This window comes from Talpa occidentalis, unplaced genomic scaffold (assembly GCF_014898055.3).
Source record: "Talpa occidentalis isolate TD23 unplaced genomic scaffold, MPIMG_talOcc4v2.1 talOcc4.13, whole genome shotgun sequence".
NCBI lineage: Eukaryota > Metazoa > Chordata > Mammalia > Eulipotyphla > Talpidae > Talpa > Talpa occidentalis.
The window spans coordinates 69707749-69726457 of NW_023601322.1; the positions used below are offsets into that span (position 1 = coordinate 69707749).

The window sequence follows — 18709 nt, forward strand, 5'->3', positions numbered from 1 at the left end:
GCTGACATGTAAGGCCATCAGCCTGTGTGTGTGTGGGGGGGGGGTGGGGAATTGCCATGTTCCCCGCCCCTACTTACTTGCCTTGGACTAACTGCTGGGAACTAGGGGTGGAGCTGAGAGGGCAGGTGAAGCTATAGAATTAGGAAGGCAGGTGGACTTAAAAAGGGCTCTTGCTTTTCCTGCTTTGACTGGCACTGGTGACTTGGAAGGAAATGTGTGAAGGAGAGCCATGTAGAGACACTTGAAAGAGACATGTGGGTGAGAATCACGTGGTGTAGCTGACAATGCAGCCCTTATCTTGCTGTATCTCATTTTGTCCCAGTTCTTTGGGACCTACCTTATCCCTTTCTTGTTGTGACCTGCCAGAAGGGTCTTAGACTTGTGGCAATCTTCTATTTTTAAGTTTTTTAATATATTATTTTAAAGATTTATTTTATGTATTCAAGAGCTGGGGTGCAGGTCAGAGGTGTGGGGTTGGGGGTGATGGTGAGAGGATTCACCAGAGACAGTGGGGAGCAGAACAGGTGATTGAAATATACTGCCGAGGGGAGCAGTGGGCAAGCCAGGAGAGGTCTGCTGTGCCATGTGGGTCAGCTCCTTGGTGGGGGATAGAACTCATGCAGCAGTGGCTGCAGATAACTTCATAGTGCTGAGACTTAACCACTTGCATGACCAGGGAGGCCCCCTTTGTGGCAATCTTTTGCCACAAAAATCTTTGCCAACCCCGTTTGACTAGGTATTTGTCCCTGAGAGGAGACGTAGTTTAGGAAATGTTATTGTTAAACTATTATTAGGAATACCCTCTCTTCTCCTCTTTCTCTATATACACTAATCTATTAAAGATCATTCACACTACTAAGAGTTTATTTTACTTTTGTGAACATGGATGGCTGGGCAAGTTTGGGGGTGTCTGGGTATCCCTTGGTTTGCATACTGATAACCCCTCTGCTATATGCAATGGATGGAATGGGGCCAAGGTCTCTGTGTTTCTGTTTTATTTATCTTTGACCCTTGTCCTGTGGGCTGGTTCTTTATTTCCAAGGAAGCAGATAATAAGCAGCCTCCACAGTCTTTTGGTAGTTTCAACTTTGTTTTCTGGGAAGACCAGGGTGATGAAAAGCCCACCAGTGGTGTGGATTGAGATGGGCATCTAATTGAGGCTGTGAGTTTTTGGGTGAGTCACTGCCTTTGTGGTTTCCAGTTATGGGTAAATGAGGCTTTTGGTATAGTGATATAGTGGAGAAAGCGCAGTCTTCAGTGTAAGAGAACAGGGTTTGAATTCCATCTCCATATGTTTCATATACTTCTCATGTGTAAAGTGAATTGTTTTAAAAAAATTTTGTTTTGAAGCTTCTAGTACAGTGGTGGGCACATTGCTAAGTGTTCAATATATTGTAGCTATTTTTATGATCAAAACAAGGAAGCTGGATAAAGAAAAATAGGCAACAGAGATGATTAGTAATTCACCGAATAAGAAAAATAATTGGCCAGGAAATATATACTCAAGCTTGTAACAAGAGAAATGCAAGTTAAATAATGTGTACCATTGTTTTTGCTCATCAAATTGGCAAAAAGACAGACAACCCAAAATCCCACAAACACGTCTACACAATATTCATTGTTGGTGAAAGTTTAAGCAAATAGGTATTCTATATTGCTCATAAAGCCTCTTCAAAGGTAGGTTTGGTGGTACTGATCAAATTTTAAATGTGTCATTCTTTAACTCAGCATTTTTTTCCTAGGAGTGTTATGCACAAATAGACATATGAGTATATATTTATTGCACTACTGTTTTTAATAGAGAAAATTGGAAACAAACTAAATTTACTAATGTGGGCAAACTTCTACGGAGTATTATGTGTAAAAAGTATAGATGATTATAGGAAGATGTCATTTACATGTAAAGAATTATAATTGTGTGTATGCATTATAAATTGTATGAAAAAAGGTCTGGAGGAGACATAGGAGAGAGGGAGCAAGGGAAGGTGAGTAAGATTACGGGGTAAAGAGAATTTTGCCTTTTGGTGTTTACTTTTCTAGATTTTAAAATTTTCCTGATGCCTACATATTATTTTTATATTTGAAAAACAACTTCAAAAAAATGTGATTGTTTGAATTAGACTATATCCCTTAGTCCCTCTGGGAGTCCTTGTTTAGCTCCAACATTATAGTTGGGTATAGCCAAGTTCTTCTCAGCTCTGGGAGGGTAAGAAGAACTTGTGATCAAAAAAACAAAACTTGCTCTTTATGGTTTGAGTCATGGAATGTTGGACCAGTGAACTCAAGTGACTGACCCCTTATAAAGATAGCAGGACTGCATACAAGTATGGGAGAGGTGTCTAGGTAACCTTGTGTCCTACTGAAGGAGCTCTTTTGAGGAGGGGGGTATAGAGAGGGCAGGGAGGGAGGAGATGGAGAGAGGGAGAGGTGTGTGTCCTGGGTTTTCTTGAGAGAGTCAAGGTGATCTGAGGGTTATAGTTGCTGGCATAAGATCTTCTGAATTCACCTGTTTGCCTCTTTGCTTCCTTTCAGTTCAAATTCAGTTAACACCTTGTGCCACCAGGGAGGCCCCCTCTAGGGGCTTCTAAGGGAGATTCCATTTCTTTGCCTTTTTTAGCTTCTATAGACTTCAGAACCAGCAATGGGGAGTTTAGTCAGTCTCACATCTAATCACTTCAGCCTCTCCCTTCTGCCTTCCTCCTCCATTTATAAAGATCTTTGCTGGTTACAGTGGGCCCACCAAGATAATCCAGGATAATCCCCCAATTTGGGTCAGTTGATTAAATTGTCTTGCCATGTAATCAATTTTCAGGTTCCAAGTATAGAATGTGGACATCTTAGGGACACAATTATTCTAGCATAACCATATCTGTACTCCTTCGCTTGTTCTGCCCACCATCTAAAACACTGCTGTTATTTTGTTTCTTTCCCTCCTTTCCTCCCTCCCTCCCTCCCTCCCTTCATAAATAGCTTGCTAAATCCTGAGCAAGTAAAAAGAATCTTTTTTTGGTATAGTGACAGTGTTTGGATACAAAACGACTGTTAAAAGGCCTCCCTGCTGGCCCAAGGGGTTAAGCACAGCACTGTGAGGCTATCTGCAGCCTCTGCAGTACAAGTTCCATCCCCCCGACCAGCCAGGGAGCTACCCACATGGCACAGCAGACCTCTCCTGTCTCGCCCACTGCTCCCCTCAGCAGTATATTTCAGGCAATCCACCTGTTCTGCTCCCCACTCTGTCTCTGGTGAATCCTCTCATCCTCTTACACACACCCCTCCCCGCCACCTCTTGCCTGTACCCCAGCTCCCTGGCTGGCCAGCTGGGTGTGCTGTGCTGCAGTGGCTACAGATAGCTTCATAATGCTGCAACTTAACCCCTTTTACCACCAGGCAGGCCCCCTAAATCTTTTTTAAAAAACTGTTAAGTGTACTCTCTGGATATTCTGCTCTGGGCATTTATCAATATCGCAAGAATAGAAAGACTGGAAAGGAGGTGCCCCAAGACCAGAACCTGACTCACACAAGAAGGTAGGAGGTTAAGGGGAATAACATGACCATTAACCCAGCTGTAGAGGTCGGACCCTTATGCACCAGTGCCTTATCACAAGGCATGAGGCCCAAGGAGGATCAGACTGCTATAGGGAGTGGAGCACACACCTGAGGGTAAAGATATGGAGATTGGGCCCATCTGGGAATCTCTGATCCCTTTCTAGTTTTGCCTAGTTATCCAAAATCAGCAACAGGCCACTACATGGAAGAGGGAGCCCCTCCCGAAGAGAAAAGGACTGTATCAGTGCAGTCTCTGCACAGGCTTGGGGCAGCACTCCCACTGCCCACCTGTGCCTATGCAGGTGCTTCTTTTCACCAACTCTCTCCTGCAGGGCAGCAGCTTCCTGCCTGCCCACGACCTGCACCATGCCGGGGCTTCTCTTTACTGGCCTCCTTCAGTGGAGGCCAGTCTCCTCAAGGCCACCCCCCTGCAACCATGAAGGCCTCTTTCAGCAAACCTGTCCCTTTCAGGGCAGCCTTTTCTGCCCATTTGTGTCTATGCAAGTGTCCTTCATTCTTCTGTCCCCTTTTCCTAATAAACCTGTTCTTTCTTTTTTTTTTTAACGTTTCCTGTCTTTTTTTTTTTTTTTTAAGATTTATTTATTTATGCATACAAGAGCTGGGGTACAGGCCAGAGACGAGGGTGTGTGTGTGTGTGAGAGGATTCACCAGAGACAGAGTGGGGAACAGAACAGGCAGACTGACTGAAATACACTGCTGAGGGGAGCAGCGGGAGAGAAAGGAGAGGTCTGCTGCGCCATGTGGGTAGCTCCCTGGCCAGTCAGGGATTGAACTTGTGCTGCAGTGGCTGTGGATAGATTCATAGTGCGGTGCTTAACCCCTTGTGCCACCAGAGAGGCCCTAAACCTGTTCTTTAAATATAACTAATGTCTCTGTCTCGTGGAGAAACTTGCCTGGGAAACTTGCCATGTGCCGCTGAAAGGGGAGCTCTGGTGAAACCTTTCCCAGAGTGAACCCATGCAGATTGAACTCATGCCGCCTCAGTGGCTGGCTGGCAATCTCTTGATAGTGCTTAGATTTAACCCCTGCACCACTAGGAAGGCCCTATCTTATTTATTTTTAATTAAGTTCCCTCCATTCTGTTTTAAATATTTATTTATGCATACAAGAACTGGCGTACAGGCCAGAGGTGTGGGGGTGAGAGGATTCACCAGAGACAGAGTGGGGAACAGAACAGGCAAATCTACTGGAATACACTGCTGAGGGGAGCAGCAAGTGAGACAGGAGAATTCTGCTGCACCATGTGGGTCAAATCTCTGGCCGGGCATTGAACTCAGGCCACAGTGGTGACAATGCTGAGACTCAACCCCTAGGCAACCAGAGAGGCCGCTCTTAACATTTTGAAGATACATACCATTGTCTTTTCTGACTCCTGTTGTTGCTGTTGAAAAGTCAATAGTCAACTGAACTTCATTTCTTTGAAGTTTAATCTGTCTTTCCATGCTGCCGAATTTTGAACTTTCACTATGTGGTAACTAAGTTTCAATTTCATTTTCTTCTCAGCATGGCAAATTTTTGGTCCTTCACAATTTAGGATATTTATCATCAATTCTGGAAGATGTTCAGCCATTATTTTCTGAATACTGCCTTTTGTTCCTTATCTCTGTCACCTCATTCTTGAACTGTAATGAAATACTTGTTTTCTTACCTTATCCTCCATTTATCTCAATTGTTTTTTTCATAGTTTCCATTTCTTTGCCTTTCGGTGCTGTGTTGAGCAAATTCTTCAGATGATTTTCCGGTTAACTAATTCTTCCTTAGCTGTGAAATCTAATGGTCAACCTGTCCTTTGGGTTTTTAACTTCAATGATAATATTTTTTATATATGTAAGTTCATTTGGCTCTTCTACAAATCTGCCTGGTTGATTTTGATAGTCTCTTATTTCTTTTAGTTCCTTTATTAAAAATTAATTTTTAATTTTGGATACCCCCATCAGGTATTCCACTGCAGTGCCCCTACCACCAAGTCACCCACGTCCCCCAGCAGAGTCCCTTGCACTTACTTCCCTCTTTGTTCTTACACCACACCCCCTCACTGGATGTTTCAGTTTTGTAGTCAGCTGTCAAGGGTTAGTTTTTTTAAGCTTATCTTTATTTGATTCTTAGTTTAGTTACGCTATATTCAACATATTAGTGACACCATTCACTATCTTTTTCCTCCTTTTATTACTTAGCATTATCCCTTCTAGCTCCATCCATATTGTTGCAAATGGCATTGTTATATGGCAGTCCCGATACAAAACGTGTTGCCTGACTGTGGGTCCTCACCCGCGTGCTTAAAAGGACTTATCAATACTCTACTGCAGGCACACACAAAAGCTTAATTAAAGGTTTATTTACAAGGGAAGGGCAAATGAGGAAATGTATAACTCAGGGAGAAAAGTGGGAGACAAAGTTTTAAATGCATCCTACCCGATCCCCCTATCTGGAATCCCAAATGGTACTCTGAGAGCTGGTCGCAAGCCAGGAGCCGTGAAGCCAGGAGGCGAGCAAGAGAGCGAGCCCCCCAAGGCCCACGTGTCTGGTTTTTATACCACACCCTCAGGTCCCAGCCACCTTCCCTTTGGTGGTGACGGGATTTGTCTTTCCCAATGTCTGGATGGCTTTGGTCTGGAGTGGGGGTGGAGTCCACAAAGCCTGCATGGAATTAGCTCAGGACATCCTTTCCCCCTAACAGCATGAGTTTATATTCTTCTAAATCCTTTAAAATCTTAAACATACCAAAGGATTTATGTTCTGACACTAAATGTGGGAGTTTTCCATGCCAAACCATTATCCAATTCTCTGTACAGGCATCGAGTATCCTACAATTTAATTCAATTCTGATGCAACCTGGAGTTAGCACAGAACCCTGTAGGTTGAATGAAGGCTCAGTTTCTCTCTCTCTCTCTTTAAATATTTATTTTATTTATTTATGCATGCAAGAGCTGAGGTGTAGGCCAGAGGTGCGTGTGTACGTGTGTGTATGTGTGTGCGTGTGTTTGAGAGTGAGAGAGAGAGAAAGAGAGAGAGAGAGAGGATTCACCAGAGACAGAGTGGGGAGCAGAACAGGCAGATCTACTGAAATACACAGCTGAGGGTGTTGTAGAGCAACCCCGATACAAAACGGGGTGCCTGACTGTGGGTCCTCACCCGCGCGCTTAAAAGGACTTATCAATGCTCTACTGCAGGCACACGTGAAAGGTTAATAAAAGGTTTATTTACAAGGGAAGGGGAAATGAGGAAATGTACAGCTCTGGGAGAAAAGTGGGAGACAAAGTTTTAAATGAGTCCTACCCAATCCGCTGATCAGGAATCCCAAAATGGCGCTCTGAGAGCTGGCCGCCAGCCAGGAGCGGTGAAGCCAGGAGGCGAGCAATCGCGAGCCAGAGAGAGCCCAAGGCCCACGTGTTTGGTTTTTATATTCAACCTGCCTGCCCAACTCCACCCTCAGGTCCCAGCCACCCTCCCTTGGTGGTGATGGGATTTGTCTTTCCCAATGTCTTGATGGCTTTAGTCTGGAGTGGGGGTGGGGTCCACAAAGCCTGTATGGGATTAACTCAGGACATCATTTCCCCCTAACAAGGGGAGCAGTGGGCCACACAGGAGAGGTCTCCTGAACCATGTAAGTAGCTCCCTGGCTGGGGATCGAATTCTTGGTACAGTGGCTGCTGATAGCTTCATAGTGCTGAGACTTAACCCCTTGCATCACCAGGGAGGCCCATTGAAGGCTTAGTTTCATTAAGACTACTACACTATGCCCCACTTCAGATATCAGTTGCAAGTAGGGGGTCCCTAGGTTATTCATACACATGTCTGTCTTGGTTACAAATTTGGAGTTACCTTGACAAACTCACAGAAGCCGAAGAAACACTTTGCTTCCTAGTAATAGTTCATTATAAGGGACACAAATGAACAGCCAAATGAAGAGGTACATAGGGCAAAAATCCAAAAGGTTCCTGAGCTCAAGCAAGAGCTTCTGTTGACAAGTTTGGGATATAGCACTGTTCTGTTTTATGGATGCTTTTGCCAAGCCAGAAGCTCAACAAATCTTTTTTTTTTAAGAAAATTTTATAGACCCTAATCTCCAGTTCCCCTTCCCTTCCCAGAGGAGTGGAGCTGAAAGTTCCAGTCTCTAATAATTTGGTGTTTCTGGCAACAGTCTCATCCTGAGGTTATGTAGGCAGCCCACTCTAAGTTACCAAATTAGTACAAACTCAATTGTGATGTAAAGGATCTTGTTATGAATAACCAAAGATGCTTTTCTAACTCCTATCACTGAGGAGATTACAAGGTTTTTAGGAGTTCTATGCTGGGAACTGAGGACAAAGACTGAATATATATTTCTTATTATAGCACAATATTACACCTATATTTTCTTTATATCCTGTATCTGATAACTAGAACACTTACAGTCAATATTCTGAAAAATCATAATTTCCTAGTATTTTTAGTGTTATTGTAAGGTCACATTTCTTGTAAATGTACATGCAGGATTTCTAGCAAGCACCTCCTTTCATTTATACCATGGACCCAAGAGCACTAAAATGATCAGATCACCTTTACAGTTCACTGGGTCACAGAGTTAGTGTAAAGCTCTGGCTCTCAACAATATACTTGTACACTCTTCTTAGGAATTCTCAGAGTGTTTCTCTTTTTCTATCCCACATACATTTAAGGTGGAAATAGTTACGTATCCTTACCCTCCCCCTCACTAGGCTTCTTTTTTCTTGTTTCCTCACATGAGGTTGTAGCCCTTCAGCAATCTGAGTTTTGAGGCGGTCCCCTTTGTGAGATATAGACAAGCTGCAAGGGGCCTAGATAATATGAATGCCTTACTTAACTAGATGATCTCACAGAGTCTTCCCAGGTAAAGTGATACTTAGAACACTTAGGTGGAACTTAAGCTTACTGAACAGTACATGGGAGTCTCTCATCCAATGTGCATAATTACAGGTTTTACTACAAAGCAGGAATTATTTTTACTGAGTTTACAGCTGTGTCTGCAGCACTTAGCATAGAACCTGGGACATAGTAGGTGCTCAATGCATATTTTTAAGTGCATGATGGGGCCTCCCTGGTGGTGCAGGTGGTTGAGTGCAGCACTGTGAAGCTGTCCGCAGCCTCTGCAGTGCCAGTTCGATCCCCGCTGGCCTCGGAGCAACACACAAGGCGAGCAGACCTCTCCTGTCTCACCCGCTGCTCCCCTCAGCAGTGTATTTCAGTAAGTCTGCCTGTTCTGTTCCCCACTCTGTCTCTGATGAATTCTCTCACCCCACCCTCCCATGCATCTAGCCTGTATCCCAGCATTTGTATAAATAAAACATTAAAAAAAAGTGTATGATGAGTAGGAAGTGTCAAAGTATACCAGGTTGGGGCAAACAATACATATGAAAAAATGAGAAGAGACAATTACCAAAACCTTACTGAGTAAGTAACAAATTTGGTTAAATGACAAATAGGGTAATTTCTTCTTTCAACTATATCTTTTTTTTTTTTTTTTTTTAAGATTTATTTATTTATTTATACAAGCACTGGGTATAGTCAGAAGCACGGGAGGGTGAGAGAATCCACCAGAGCCAGAGTGGGGAGCAGAACAGGCAGACTGATGAAATACACTGCTGAGGGGAGTAGCGGGCGGCGGGAGAGGTCTGTGTGCCATGTGGGACCCTCACCGGTGGCCGGGGATCGAACTGGCGCTGCAGAGGCTGTGGGCAGCTTCGCAACCCAGCGCTCAATCGCTGCGCCACAGTGGAGGCCCATCTTTCAACTATATCTGTTTTTTGGTAAGACTCTTATTTAGGATACAGACTCTAACAGGGCTTATAAGAGACATAAATAACAACACTTCTATGAACACAGATTGGTTTCTCTCTCAAGCCTAAAGCAAGGGTGTGAGCCTTCATGCTTCAGAATTTCTCTGCTGATAAGACTGGGTAATGGGAGCAAATGAAATGCTTCTGCAAATCATTATACCCTGGCCTTTGGTGGTTTGGCTAAATTATGGTTGTAGTTAGATTGCAACCTGCAAATATTTGGGCTCTAAGTTTGTAAGAGAAGGCGTGGTCCTGATGAGAGGAGTTTGAGATGGAGCCTGGATGGTCAAATGATAGGAAAGGCCAAAAGCCTAATGCTTCTAAGAGGTAGGGTATGCAGATTGGTTACACCCTCCTACCTGGGTTTTTGGCTAAAGGGGTAATAGAAAGTCCATGGTTATATAAAGGTCATAATCTCATTGAATCTCTGAGTACTTTATTCTTTCTCTTACTTGGTTACAAGGTGGGGAAAGAAGTAAATGGGGTAAAAAAATTATTTTTTGGAAGTAAAAATTCTGATTGTAGAAAAAATATTTGACTATACGTATTTAATCAAGAAGTCAAAACAATTTAGTCCTGGGTCTCCCTGGTGGCCTAGGGATCACTATGGCCTGAGTTTGATCCCTGGCCAGGCAGCTAACCCACATATGGTGCAAAAGAACTCTCCTGTCTTGCTGCTGCTCCCCTTAGCAGTATGTTTTAGCAGATCTGCCTGTTCTGCATCCCACTCTCTGTCTCTGGTGAAACCTCTCATATATCCCCCACACCTCAATTCTTCTATGCATAAAATCAGTTAAAAAAATTAAAAACCCAAAACCACACACACACACACACACACACAAAACACCCCACAATCTAGTCTGAGTTGATGATCTCTGGTTTTTATTTTTTATACATTGAGTTCTGAGTTATCAGGCCAAAAATGTGGCATTGGCACAGATAAGCGTTACTGTCAATTGTTCTAGCTCCACAAACTGGATGGCATTAGTAGCTGTGTGAGTGAATATAGCAGCTGAAATTAACATTATGTTAACCTTGGTTCTATTCCAAAAGCATTCTATTCCAGAGATATGTAAGATGAAGTTTCTTCAGGGCATGATTATATCCCCTAACATAGTGACATGCATCTATAATAGTTGCTCAAGAAATATGTGTTGAATAAATGGCACAAAGGTTACTTTGGGTTGTTAAGATCAGAACAGTATTTGCCATTATTTTGGATGCTGGCGTGGGATTTGTACACCCTGGAACAGTTTCTTCTCTTTGCAGCTAGTGATATCTTTTTGTTTATGAAGAACATGCATTCTTGTACACTGGCACAGTGGTTCAGACTTCCCCTGCATTCTTCTCAAGAGTCAGCAATCCCACTCCGTAATGGTGAGTTGCCTCTTTATCAGAAGATTTTAATTTTGTTGGGTATTTAGTCCTTTCTTTTTTCCCCAGTAGAGATGAATGCTTCAAGAAAAAGAAAATTAATTCGCTGAGTTGATTGATAGTATGTCATTGCTTCCTGTACAGTTTTTCCCACTTACAAAACTGCATCCTATCCTTATCTAACTCATGTCTTATAAGTGGGCAGCATAAATATGCTTCTAATTAGGGAGGAGGTATGCTTGTATTTATTGTAATTCACAAGGTTTAAAAGATCTTAAAAATAGCAACAAGTGTTTGGGAGCTCTTGGGTTTCATTTAAAAATAAATGAGCAAGAAGTGACTGTGGAGGGCTGAGTGCCTTGGTGGTGGGTATGGTGTGGTAACTATACTCATTTTTTTTTTTTTTTAAAGATTTTTTTTTTTTTTTATAGAGGCATGTTTGTGTTTTTTTTTTTATTTATTTGTTTGTTTTTTTTTTTTTGTTTATACATGCACTGGGTACAGTCAGAAGCGCGGGAGGGTGAGAGAATTCACCAGAGCCAGAGCGGGGAGCAGAGCAGGCAGAAGGACCGAAGTACACTGCTGAGGGGAGCAGCGGGCGGCAGGAGAGGTCTGCGCGCCATGTGGGACCCTCCTCCGGTGGCCGGGGAGCAGCCGGGGATCGAACCTGCGCTGCAGAGGCTGCGGGCAGCTTCGCAACCCAGCGCTCAACCGCTGCGCCACCGGGGAGGCCCAATATTCAAAGAGGTGTGAACTTATACCTCTGAATCATACACAGTGTTGTAAATCAGTGTTACCTTAAAAATAAATAAATAAACTGAAGAAGCTTGAAAAAAAGTTAGGGGGTGGGGCGCAAATACTTAGCAACTTCTGCCAAGAAAGGTTTCCATATGGGGCCTCATACTGAGCAATAAAAACCCAGACAGGGCAACAAAACACTACCAGAGACTTCTTTATGTTTATGAAAGCAGTATATGAGAGAGAAGTGAAAAAATCATACTATATGGCCTATAAAGTGCTTTACACACACCAACTGATTTTCTGTTTTACCAATGGGGACTCTTAGGTACATTTATGGTAAGCAACTTGACCCAGTCATATGGCTAATAAGTGACAGGGATAGAATGCAAATATAGCTTTTCTTATGAGAAGTTCAATATTCTCTTTTTTCAGAAAAGATTTTATTTATGCACAGAGCGGGAAGGGGCTCAGTCTTTTTTGGTGGCCAGTTGCTTAGCTCTTCTCTCTCCCCACCCTTTTGAAGTCTGCTTGTCCTTGGGGACTAATAGCAGCTTCAAGGCCAGCTACTCATAGGTGGCTCACAGGAGGTAAAGCAGCACAGAACTTGGGACATACTAGGTGCTCAATACATATTTTTAAGTGTATGAATGAGTAGAAAGTGTCAAAGTATTCCGGGTGAGGGGAAAACAATACATATGAAACAAATAAGAGATAAACGGTAACATGTTATAAAGAAAACAACAAATTTGGTAAAACCAAGGATTTAGCTTTTAGTCCTGCCTGACCAGGTGTACTTGGAGAACCTCCTGCAGTGGAGGCTGTGTGTTGGCTTGCTTGAGTTGTTGGTCACCTTGTGGTCCTTGTTGAGGCTCTGGGGCATGAAGTAGCACAAACTGTGACTACTGCTCTTCAGTGGCTGCTTCAGCAGAAGGGCCTGTGCTTCTGGGATTGTTACAGGGCAGGGAGAGGGGCAGCCCAAACCCCGCAAACCTGCCTATCTATATAGGGTTCTGCCATCCGCCGCATTAACACAAAACATGAGACTTTAATGGGAAGGAACTTTAATACAATTAGGAAACAATACCGGAAAGGCAAAGAATCTAGTTTCTAAATCAAGCACCCAAAGTTACCCGTCCCCTTGTGGGTAAAACTCCATCCGAATAGGATTGGCCCAGAGCAAGGCCCCAAAGCCTGCCATAAGTCTAAAGCATCTTCCAGTGGGGACCCACAGAAAAGGGTCAGAAACAATCAGACAAGCCCGGAAAGAAAAGAGCAAAATCAAAATCAAGATAAAAGCTGCCACTGTCACCTCCCCACGGGTCTCACCCACATCTGTGTCACCCCATCCACGACCAAAAGACAAGCTCAGTTTCTTCACATGTCTCTAGGCTCCATGTGCCTCCTCCAGGTCTCCTGGCTCCATCCTGCTTCCTTCCTCAGTCTCCTCTGCGGCTTCTTCTCTCCCTGCTCAGCTCCACCCTCCCTTGGGTGGGGCGGGAAACCTGGAACCTCCCCCTTTCCTGGGGACCACCCTGTTACAATCCCCCCTTTTAATTTTCATTCCACCATATCTATGGTGGCACAGATCTCAGGGTGTAGTCTTAGGAGACAGACTTTTTTCAGGGTTACAATGTGTGTAAGAGAAGCAACAATTAATCAGCAGCATTGTCCATGAATGTCCAGTATGACAGTTTTCCATTACTGGAAAATAGTCCATTATCCAAGCCAAAAGAAAAAAAAATCTGGAGCATTAGCTAAAACATGGGATCAGAGTGAACCGTTGGCATCCGGTCCATGTAGGCTTCAGGAACAAAGTTGGTCTCATCAGACTCCACCGGGGTTTCCTCTTCTCGAGGGTACCAGGACTTTTTCGTTGGCCGGATTGTCCAGTCCTGCCAATGGAGGCAAGCTTCCTCACCTTCTTTGGAGGTCTCTGGAACCCTACAAACAAAGCAAACAGGTTCTCCTCTTCTTGGTTCAGCTCTGTTTCAACTTTCTGGAAGAACTCCACTCAAAGCCACACAATGAAACTTATGTCCAATTTTTTAGTTTAAGCAAACAAAGTCTCTATGGAAGTTATGCAAAAACAGACTCTGAAATAAGTAGTAAAAGATTACTACCACTATTTTTATGCTGTGTTGGTATCAAGGGGAGAGAAAATGCAAACACAAGTTAGCTGTGCTGGGAATAAAAAAATTGCAACCTTGCTGCAGATCCTGGTCACCAAAACAAGAAAACTTTGTAGATTCAGAACAAAATGCAAAAAAATTACCAGTATTATGTCAAAGAAAACTTAGTAAATATCAGGTGTATTTCCAGGTCTATTCAGTCCTTAGTAGGAAAGTTTTACTCTCAACAGTTCCATCAATAGGAATCTGTTGAGACCTTTTCTCCCTATATTTCCAGAAACAATTTCTGTAGATATTAAACAATTGAAGTATACAATATTACAAGGTGACAATCACCATTGACAATTTACATTCATATTAGGTCAAGGTGTTACTCGTTTTCCCAAGTAACAATGCTTCCCTTCTAGTTTTACTCTATTAGGTAAGCCAAATAGAACAAATTCATCTAATGCCTTTCCCAGGAGGAAAGGAAGAAACTTTGTGGAGTGTCTCAGGAGCTCTACTGAGGCACCATGTATACCAATTTGTCAACCACTGGAGGCCAAGACAGACAGAAGGACATACAGACATACAACATATAGACAAAGACAGTTTTTTTAGTTATGCCACCTGGAATATCTTATGTAACTGCAGTTTTACTCCAAAGGCTCAGAAAAAAATGTCAAAGTCTAAAAAAAATGTGGAGTGTTGCCGGTGGTTTTGGCAGCACAGCAGAGGAATGCTACAGCTGCACTGGGACTAGCCCGCTCTAGCCAAGTTTGTTTGGGAAAGAAGTGTGTGGACCATACAGAACTGTCACTGAACAACACCTTCAGAAAAAAGCTCGTAATGAGACATTTGAATAGACATACCAATTTAGTTTGGGCAAAACACTTTACTGCCATCTGCTGGAAAACTGTCAAAATAAATACACAAATCTGTATAGAAGGATAATGTGGCACTCCCTGGTATGCCCAGCAATATAGGGTGCCCTGCAAATGGGCCAGTGTGACAGCTACCTTAATTTCTGACAGAGCCCCAACAGAGTGAAACAGGCTTCAACAGAACGTTGGAGGTGACTGCCAGATTCCTAGGGGGTAAAAGGAGTAAAGAACTCTCAGAAGAGAGTGTTTTTGCTCAGATCAAGGGAACATTGGCTGGGAAACCACTAGAGAATGGGGATGGTGGTGGTTTCTGAAGTAACACTGAAAAGTATTGATTAGAAAAAAGGGCAGATATAAACTTTAAAAAAAAAGATTTTTATTTATGTATACAAGAACTGGGGTGTAGGCTAGAGGTGTGGAGGGTGAGAGAATTTACCAGAGTGAAGAGCAGAACAGGTGGATCTATTGAAATACACTAGTGAGGGAAGCAGTGTGTGAGACAGGAGAGGTCTGCTGGAGATAGCTTGATAGCACTGAGACTTCAACCCCTGTGCGACCAGGGATGCCTCCAAATATAAACATCTAATCAGGCCCAGAGTATATAGAAGTTAGTACTTCCAGGCTCCATTTCTTTTCCTTTCTTGCCTTCCCTTTGGCTGTGATTGGTAAACTGGGAGAGAACAAGGAAGAAAGACAGGATCAAAAATGATGAACCCCTCCAGGGTAAGAGTGAGCCAGTAGTTCCCACCTGGTGAAGAGAAAATTTCACTCTTTGTGACTCAATGACTACAGTATTTTCTATTCTTAAAAGGAACAAAAGAACTCACAGAAACAGTCTGAATTAGGTTTAAGGGGTAGTAAAAGATAAAAGTGAAGGTTTTTGGTTTTTAAGGTTATATCCTTGAATATTGAACACAGTGGCTATATGTTATAAAGTATGATCTGAAAAAATATCTTTCAAGGACACTGTTTTACAGAGGAAAATGGCCATTAAATCAATTAATTTGCTTTTTGGGAGCTCATACTTTGGGAGTAGAGCACATAAATGAAGGTGAGTCCGTCCTTTGGGAGCTTACAGTCTTAGGTTTCATACTCAGAGCAATGTACCTATTACAGTCAGTTATGTCAACAAGAGCCTGTGTTGCATAGCTGGGAGGCACAGGAGGGTTTTTACTCTAACGATTTACTTTCATGATTTTTACTTGCTTTTGATTAAGCTTTAGAAGTAATCATGTTTTCCCTGTACTTCAAACCTGAAACAACAGGTAAGGCTTTCATTTAAATTGTTTATCGAGAGATGGGAGGTTGAATGCACAGGCTGCATTGTGATTTGGTTGGTATGGCCCTGTTTTGGCAGATTTAGAAACTTTCATTTCACTCAATCTTATTCAGACTCTGTCAAGATATAACAACTTTGCAATTCAGCTCAAAGAAGCTGATTTATAAACCACAATGTGAATTTATTTATTTTTTAAAAGATTTATTTATGCATACAAGAACTGGGGTACAGGCCAGAGATATGGGGGGGTGGTTAGAGGATTCACTAGAAATGGAATGGGGAACAGAACAAGCAGACTGACTTTGAAATACACTGCTGAGAGGAGCAGTGGGCAAGTCAGGAAGAGGTCTGCTGTACGAATGTGGGTATCTCCTTGGCCGGGGATGGAACTCATGCTGCAGTGGCTGTGGATAGCTTCCTAGGTTGCGTCTTAACCCCTTGTGCCACCAGGGAGGGCCCACAATGTGAATTTATTTATTGTGCTTTCTCAGCCTTTCTGTATAGCTAGTATAACTAGTACCAGTCTTGTGCCTCAGTCATCAGTTTTTATTGGGTGTCTAGATTTACTTGAGGCCCTTTGAGTGATGGCCTACTTGGGGCTACTTGCTGAGTACGGAGCCAAAGCATGGGCCTTTTTATATTCTTTCAGGATATCCAGAATTTAAGTTTGCTAGTGTATAAAATCAGTAAAGTCAAGGATCTTATTTGTTGGTATTACATGGTAAGCATTCAGTAAGTATTTGTTGAGTGAATGACTGAATTTGAAGTTTTTTTAATTGTCTTAATAATGGAAATTGGTCTTGGTCATTAGAATCTGTAGTAGCCTCTTTCCTGGACAGAATGGGAGCCCACAATATATTCTTATTCAGATTCTGCTGGTTCTAGACTCCTTATGGACCACACCCTTCTTTTATGACAGCATCAAGTGGGCATGTGATACTTAGGTTACAGATGATTTGTTTTACTCTCTGATGAAATTTGGGAGCTACCCTGGCCTGATTTGTAACACATTTACAGATCATCTAACAGGGTGATTTTTTCTTTTTTTTTTTTGTCTTGAGCCAAGTTCTATGAGGGTTGCACATTTCCCAGGTAACTAACTTCCAGCTGAGGCAGGTAGGGGACAACGGAATTGTGGTGGTTCATCTTTACAGACAACTAGAGTTCCTTTGTGGTGTGGATCTGCCCGCTGTCAGGGAGTCCAAAGAAGGCTGCGTTTTACTCGGTGCCCTTAACAGACGTAAACACCGAAGAGATTGGCTAAATAGTCATACCTTTGTGTTCTCCTGGGGGCTGCAGGGTCGGTCTGGTGGCTAGGCATGCAACTACAGACTCTCTAGGCTCAGAGAACTCCTGGTTCTTTCTGCCTTCTCTCAGGTCTGCACCTGAAGCTCTGGTTAAGTATAGAAGTTCCCCATAAGCATGCAGCCTATCGACTTTCACATTCCCAGACGCTTTCGCACCGGGCGCATCTATGTTTTCAGCAGTCTGGGTCAGCTTCTCAGGACTTGAAGCCGGAGGGTGGGAGGCGGGCAGGGTCCACCTCCCTGGCAATGGGAACGTGACACACTGCTTCGGTTAGCCCTGCGGTTTTCTGTTGAGGTTTCCATGCTCCTTAATCCCGATAAAAACATCCCGGGCCTTAGCTGCCTCCGAGCCCTCCTGCAGAGCCGAGGAGCGACCTCGATCTTTCGGATTTGTCCTTTATCCATCTTACGCATCCTCCCCGCCCCCCGGTTCTCTCTACTGTGCACCCCCACCGAGTGCGGACCCGCGCCTAGTTTCTCGCAACCTAACTCGAGGAGCAAATTTGGGGGGTGGGACAAGTAGGACGGATCTCCAAGCCCGCAGACCCTAGGGCAGCCACCAGCGCGCGCGCAGGGACCCCCACCCCCAGCGCTGGCCCCGCCCCCGCCCGCGGCCCTGCCCCGCCCCCTCCCACGCACGTCACGTCCGGCTCGGCCCCCGCCCTCCCTCCGCCCTCCCTCCGCCCTCCGCTCTCCTCCCGCTCGCCGTTAGGGAGGCTCTGCGTCTTAGCCGCTGCCCCAGCCGTCGCTCCCATCCCTTCTTCCACGTCTCCGCCGCCGCCACCGTCGGGGGCATCCGGGGGTCGCTTACCGGACTGGCCCCGCGACACAGTCGTCGCCTCAGCCTCCCTCCAGTGGCCGCCGCAGGAGGAGGCTCGCCAGCCGCGGCGTCACTTGGGGCCTCAGTTCTCGCCCTCTTGCTGTCGCCGCGGGTCCTGGAGAAGCGGCCGCGGCCGGGGAACGGGGCGTCGCGGTTCCAACGGTAGGTAAACGGGCGGGTACCCGTGTCTGCGCATGCGCGGGCCTCCCGTCGCGGCGGCCCTCCCCCCCCCCCTTTACCGCCCCCCAGCGCCGCGTCCCACCGGTGCCAGGCCCGAGAGCTTCGCCTGCTGGGGGGCGGGGGATCCCGGGCGGGGCCCTGCAGGTGGGACATTCCTTAGAGAGGGCCGCCTTTCTCCTCGGGCGAGAAGGGATTAAGGCGGACTCTTGGCTGCCGGGCGGGGGGTGGGGTGGGGGTGTGGCTGTCGTCGATTTTCCCCCTGCAGCGGCGAGCGGGAGCTGATGTGTCTCCTCACCCCATGGCCCCCCCGAGTGGGGGGCACGGCGACCCACGTTTGTTTGCTCGCCTCCGCTGCACAGCCGACCTGCGCCACCTCCTTGCCCACTTCCTTTATGCTAGGCGGTGAAGTTGATGCAGAAAAAAAAAAAAAAAGTGTGGTTTATTCCGGGTTTACTGCGCCCCTTTTTGAGGTCACGTGAGACGAGTGGTTGCTGACTTCCTTAAATCGCTCGGCGATGTTGCCAGAATTGGGCTGTCGGTGCACTGGGGACGCGTCGAGGACGCTCTCTGCCAACACCAGGCCAGAGGGGGGAACCGCATTGAATTTCTTGTGGGTTCGCCTGGTTTCCGAGATAAGATTATAGGACACAGAGT

At 44.8% G+C, this 18709-nt stretch overlaps 1 protein-coding gene across 16 annotated transcripts in view; it reads left to right on the top strand.

Moving 5' to 3' along the window:
- Positions 1–1088: 1088 nt before the first annotated feature.
- Positions 1089–18709, top strand: part of FAM13B (family with sequence similarity 13 member B) — a 90156-nt gene continuing 72535 nt past the window's right edge. For 10 of the 16 annotated variants that reach the window (XM_037509232.2, XM_054694356.1, XM_037509236.2 and 7 more), the window contains exon 1: positions 17724–18037. The gene's annotated coding sequence lies outside the window, so the exon portion shown is untranslated. The other 6 variants (XM_054694353.1, XM_037509233.2, XM_037509234.2 and 3 more) reach the window with 6 other exon arrangements.